We start from the raw sequence: 5,619 nt of genomic DNA, 5'->3' as shown, positions 1-5,619 counted from the left end.
GGGGGGACAAATAGGGCAATTCAATTACTTGTTAATCATTGTCCCAACAAGGACAGCAAAAGAGCTGCTGGTCAAAATCCTTGTTTATGAGCACAAGCAAAATCATTGCATCACAAAGAAAAGCACAGCATTTCATTCTCAATTATGTGTTGCATATTGTTAATTTTTTTAGCTGCACCAAGTGTTGTTTAATTTCCAGTTTTATTTAATTATTAAACCACATCAATTAGAGAGTGGAGAGAGAACTTGGAGGGTTTATCTGTTGTTGGATGGAATGATCAGCCTTCTGCCAATCACATAAGGTTTAAAAAAACTACCCCTAAGCTCCGACTTCTTTAGATATCATGTGAGGGTTTGTGTCTTCTTTTGTATTCCAATTATGCTCTTTGTTTTAAGCACAGCATTACTTAAGCTTTGAATTAGAGCAATAACAATTTTAATTCAGTTTAATTCAGTTAGTTCACAGAGTGGATTTGCTCATTGCAGTTTAGTTTTCATTATTGAGAATGTTTACTTTTATTTTTACTTTTATTTTTGGTTTAGTCTTTAGTAGTTTGAGTTAATCTATATGTTTTTATTAAGTTAATATTAATAACGAGTTGTCAGGAGCAAAACTAATCACGTTCTGAAGGCAGGTCGTTCACACTTAACTAGACAACCCAGTCTAAATGAACCATCAGTACCAAGTAATTCTTCATGTGTTTGCAAACGGAGGAACAAAGACATTTGTGACACATTTATTATAGTTTCATAATTAAACAATAGTGCTAAAATTATCTCTCATTTTTTAAATTACCCTTCAATTTTTAATTCACTCAGCAATACTTCCTTTCTAAGCCCTGTTTGAGTTGAACTTTTTGGTTTGCTGCAATAGGTTTTAGTTGAATAATGAAAGTCATCTAAAATTATAAATCCTGTTTGTGTTTGTTAATGGAACAAGGTAGCAGAATGTTCATTCTACAGGTAAATACTATGTGATCTAGATACAATGAAATCAATATCAGTGGTTAATCTTCAGCTAAAATGGACCAATGCCCCTCCACTGCAAACACTGGGTTACCAAACAACCTACTCTAGACAGATCAGTGTACGACAAGAACAAGTGTTCAATTTTACTTCATTAAAAAATATAATTATTCTTGTATTTTAGAGCATTTTTAGTCAAATTCGGAATATGGTTGCAAGAACAAGTGAATAACTCCTTAAAATGTGATCAGATCTTCATCTAAATCTCATTTGAGCAAAAACAATTTGACTAAAATACAATCCAGTTCCAAAAAGCTGTGAAAACTGTAAATGAAAACAGAACTTAATAATTTTAAATCACTGAATGAACCCATAATGTATTAACTGTTACTGTACTTTTATTACAAGTGTTATACTGTAAAGGCAACAGGCTGTACTCTGCTTCAGCTCCTGTGCAGAGTATTAACATTCAGGGTATAAAAAACATATCAAATGTTTAAACTGAGTCCTTGTACTGTTTCATGAACAATAACTATTTAAAAAAAACGTTGGACTGGAAGTTACTAAAAAGAAACAGCTGTAGAACATTTTGTTACTAGTTATTTTGTAACTAGTTAAGTAACAGCTCAGTAACATGGTTGGGTATAAAAAGCTCACAGTAAAGAGGCAGAGTTCCCCTAAAGTAAAGATGGGCAATTGATTGGTGATGGTAAATTTGATTCTTTTGACTGAATCGAGTTTGAATGAGTCACTCACCAAAGTGAATCGTGTTTTTTGAGTCATTTGAGTCAGTTGCCCAGAGAGTGCAAAAAATGTACATTTTCACTCAAACTTAATTTGTTTCTCTTTTCATGTATATCCTACTGCTAAGATGAGTGACTGAAAAAGAAAAACAACTGTTTTATATTTTATTTCTTTATATGTGTCCACTGAGCTGTGAGCCAGGGGGCGGTAAAGCGCCTTAACATTGGTTGCCAACCAAGATGAAGAAGATGTGAGCCAGTAGGGAGGGGGCGAGAGAGTCCTGAGTGATTCGTTCGCGCTATGATTCATAACAGGAAGGGAGGGGGGTGTGTGAGTCCTGAGCAAGGAATGTAGAAAACATGGACGATGCGACAGCTCCCCAAAAATGAAGCCAAAACGTCTCTATTGCTCCCTAGTGTCTGGCTGCAGTATAGGTCATAAACCCCGCCTCCTCCATGTTAGTGGATGGGACTGGGGTCAGACTAAAATAAATTAATTCTCCTCAGATAATTTTTTTTCCAAAGATTCTTTCTTTTGTTATCAATAGTTCTCATGATGCTGCTTTATGTCCAAGGAGTCTCCTTTCCCATGAATTTGATTCTAATTCCTGCCGCGGTGATGTTAAATTGGGGTGAAACGTCATCATAGCAACTTTGACTGACAGCTGCAGTCACAGAGAAACAGAGTACCTCTGTTCGGAAATACAGATAGAGCGTAGGCTCTGAGAGGAGGGCCAGCGTTTACTTTTCAGAAACACGCCCGACTGTTTTACCCTGACAGCCTGAGGTGTTCTTCGGTAAACTGGACTACCCGACAAAAGGACCCGCTGCACTTTTTTGGTAAAGCTTTGGTACTACACGATGCACCACGCACTGTGCGATTTTTTTCAGTCGCGTTATTCAGCTTCTGCTCAAACTGCACGATTGACTCGCAGAGGTTATAAGTTCGTAGGTCACGATGCTGGGTCTCACACTATAAGGCCCGATGCTCTGATGTGACCCGAGTGCTCACACTGTGCGTCCATAAAATGAAGGTTATAACAGAAAATCTGTCGCTTGCTCTCCCTCGCTGTCTTTTACTCACACACCACCACCATCAACTTTGCTAAATTGCTAATGAAAAACATTGATCAGGCAGCTGTGATTGAGCGGCAATGTAAATCCAACTATTTTCACGGTTGTTGTGGTCGTGATAATTTTGTGAGGCCACATCGAAAAGGCTCGGATGAGCTTTCCAAAGTTCTACAAGTTGTGCCTCCATCGCTTGTGTCCAGATAACACTGCACTACTGTGCTACTCTGTCTTTTTCACCGACGTTTATGTGTTTGAAAAATCGGTTTGAATTATATGCGCAAATTCGTCCAGTGAAATAACACGGTTGGGGCGGAACGCCTGCGTTAGCAGGCGAGTCTGAAAAATAATTTTAATGCATTAAATATTCCCACTGATTTTGTGAAAGGGCCTTTGTATTAAATCTGCATTTGCATAATTTCAGACACTACTGAGAGGTATGAAGAGAAAGGGTGACATCACTAGTTTCTTCCACACAAAGAGGAGAGATCAGGGAGACAAAGGGCTAGAAGCTGGGCCAGGGCAAGAAGCTGAACCAGGGCAAGAAGCTGAACCAGGGCAAGCAGCAGCAGAGGAAGAAGAAATATGGTCCAAAGCAGAGAAGGTGATGGGGTCAGACAGCAGAGGGAAGGAGAGACAGCCTGAGTTCTCTGTGTTTATTCAAAGCGATCCCCATGGTAAGATGTCTATCTGAATCTACATAAATGTAGAAAAATAAAATATATAACTAACATGTAAAACTAAATTACAGTAATGGTTTAATCATATTAAATATGGATTAGCACTATGTTCCAATACAAATCTAATTAATTAATTTGTGCATATCAGATTATTTGAGCAAATAGGTTTTTCAAAACAGTTGAAGCTCATGCAATATTTTGTGTTTTGTATGTGATTTTTAGACATATCCAAAGTCAGAAGTGACAACCCAACACAGCCACATCTGAGTTTTCCTAAGACATATCAAGGATGCAGCAGGAGGAGCTTCCGCCCAGAATGGTACAAAATACACCCTTGGTTGGAATATTCCCAGAGTAGAGACTCTTGTTACTGCTTTGCTGTAATGATTGCTTGGGCAGCGAATAACAAAATGAGTGAAAAAAATGAAACTCTGATGACGGCAATGGATGACCATCGCCAGAAACAAGTGCTTGAAAACCAGACTTACATTAAGACTATAGCAGAAATTCTAACTTCATTCGAGCTATAATTCACAGAAAATATAGCTCAACGTGGACACAGGGAGTCTGCTGACTCAAATAAAAGGGGCATTTTCCTAGAAATGTTGAACATGGCAGGCAATCATGATCCTGTGGTTAAAAGGAGACTGGAACAACAAGCCAAAAATGCTTTGTACACCAGTAAAACCATCCAGAATGAAATTGTTTCATGTTTGGCTGAAATGGTTGCTGAGGAGATCATGCGAGAAGTTAAAGACAGTGCACAATTTTCAGTCATTGTAGATGAGACTAAAGATGTCAGTAAATCAGAGCAAATTTCTTTTATAGTTAGATACTACTATAATGGTGCAATACACGAGAGTTTCTTAGGGTTTCAAGAGGCAGACAGACTGGATGCTGCTGGGCTGACCAGCAAGATTATTGGCTGTCTAGAAAAACATGGGTTGGACTACAGACAGAACCTTGTTGGCCAAGGGTATGATGGAGCATCTGTGATGAGTGGGTAACATTCTGGTGTACAAGCTAGGATAAAGGAGGTGGCAAAGTATGCTTTCTACATTCACTGTAGTGCCCACTGCTTAAACCTTGTCATAGTAGATGCAGTGCAAAGGGTGCCTGATGCAGGAAATTTCTTTTCTTTGCTAGAACGATTGTACACATTCATATCTGGATCTTACGTCCATCAGAAATGGCTGACAGTGCAGCAGGAAATGTTTCATGGGGTACCAAGAGAACTGCAGCGCCTTAGTGATACACGTTGGTCTTCTAGACATATAGCATGTCGCAATATCATGGACAGGTTGCCTGCAATTTTGCGTGTACTAGAAGAGATATCATCAGAGAACAATGCACAGAGAGCTGTAGAAGCAAAGGGCATTCTGGTTCAAATGGATCTGAATTTTGTTGGATGCCTTGCACTCTTCAGAAAAGTATTGAGTGATTCTAATATGTTATCAGAAATGCTTCAGTCCAAAACTGTTGACCTGTCTAAGGCTATAAACCTAGTTGAATCGCTTAAGGAGACAATGGTTTATTACCAAACTGAATCCTATTTTGATGACCTGTGGACTGATATTGTAGAAACATGTGAAAAAAGTGGCATTTCAACCCAACACATCCCAAAACGATCAATACAGAAAGTAAGAAAACTTCATGATTCTCTTGTTAATTCTACCCTTGGACAGCATGCAGACCCAGACAGCAAACAAATGTTCAAAATCCAAGTATTCTATCCAGTTATAGATTGTATGATGGGAGAAATGGAAAGACGCTTTTCTAGGCTGAACTGTAATATTATGAAAGGTGTTCAGGCATTAAATCCATCAAGTGGCACATTTTTGAGAGAGGGGGATGTACTACTTCTTGCCCGTCCTTATGACTCCAATACTGATGATCTGAAGCATGAAGTACCTCAGATTAGGCGAGTCTTAGAAAGACTTGCAAAGAGTGATGAAACAGTTCCTACCACTCTCCTAAAATTTGTGAGTTTCTTGGAGTCGTATAATGATGTGTTTTTTGAACTGTTCCGGCTGTGCAAAATAGCTGTAGTGTTGCCTGTCAGCAGTGCATCTTGTGAAAGGACCTTTTTTGCTTTGAGGATAATTAAAAACTATTTATGATCAACTATGACAGAGGAAAGACTGTCCAATCTGTCTATA

Source organism: Simochromis diagramma, unplaced genomic scaffold, assembly GCF_900408965.1.
Source record: "Simochromis diagramma unplaced genomic scaffold, fSimDia1.1 OVJJ01000802.1, whole genome shotgun sequence".
In the NCBI taxonomy this organism is placed as follows: Eukaryota; Metazoa; Chordata; class Actinopteri; order Cichliformes; family Cichlidae; genus Simochromis; species Simochromis diagramma.
The sequence above is the reverse complement of the archived record's forward strand: the minus strand, read 5'-3'. Positions refer to the sequence as shown.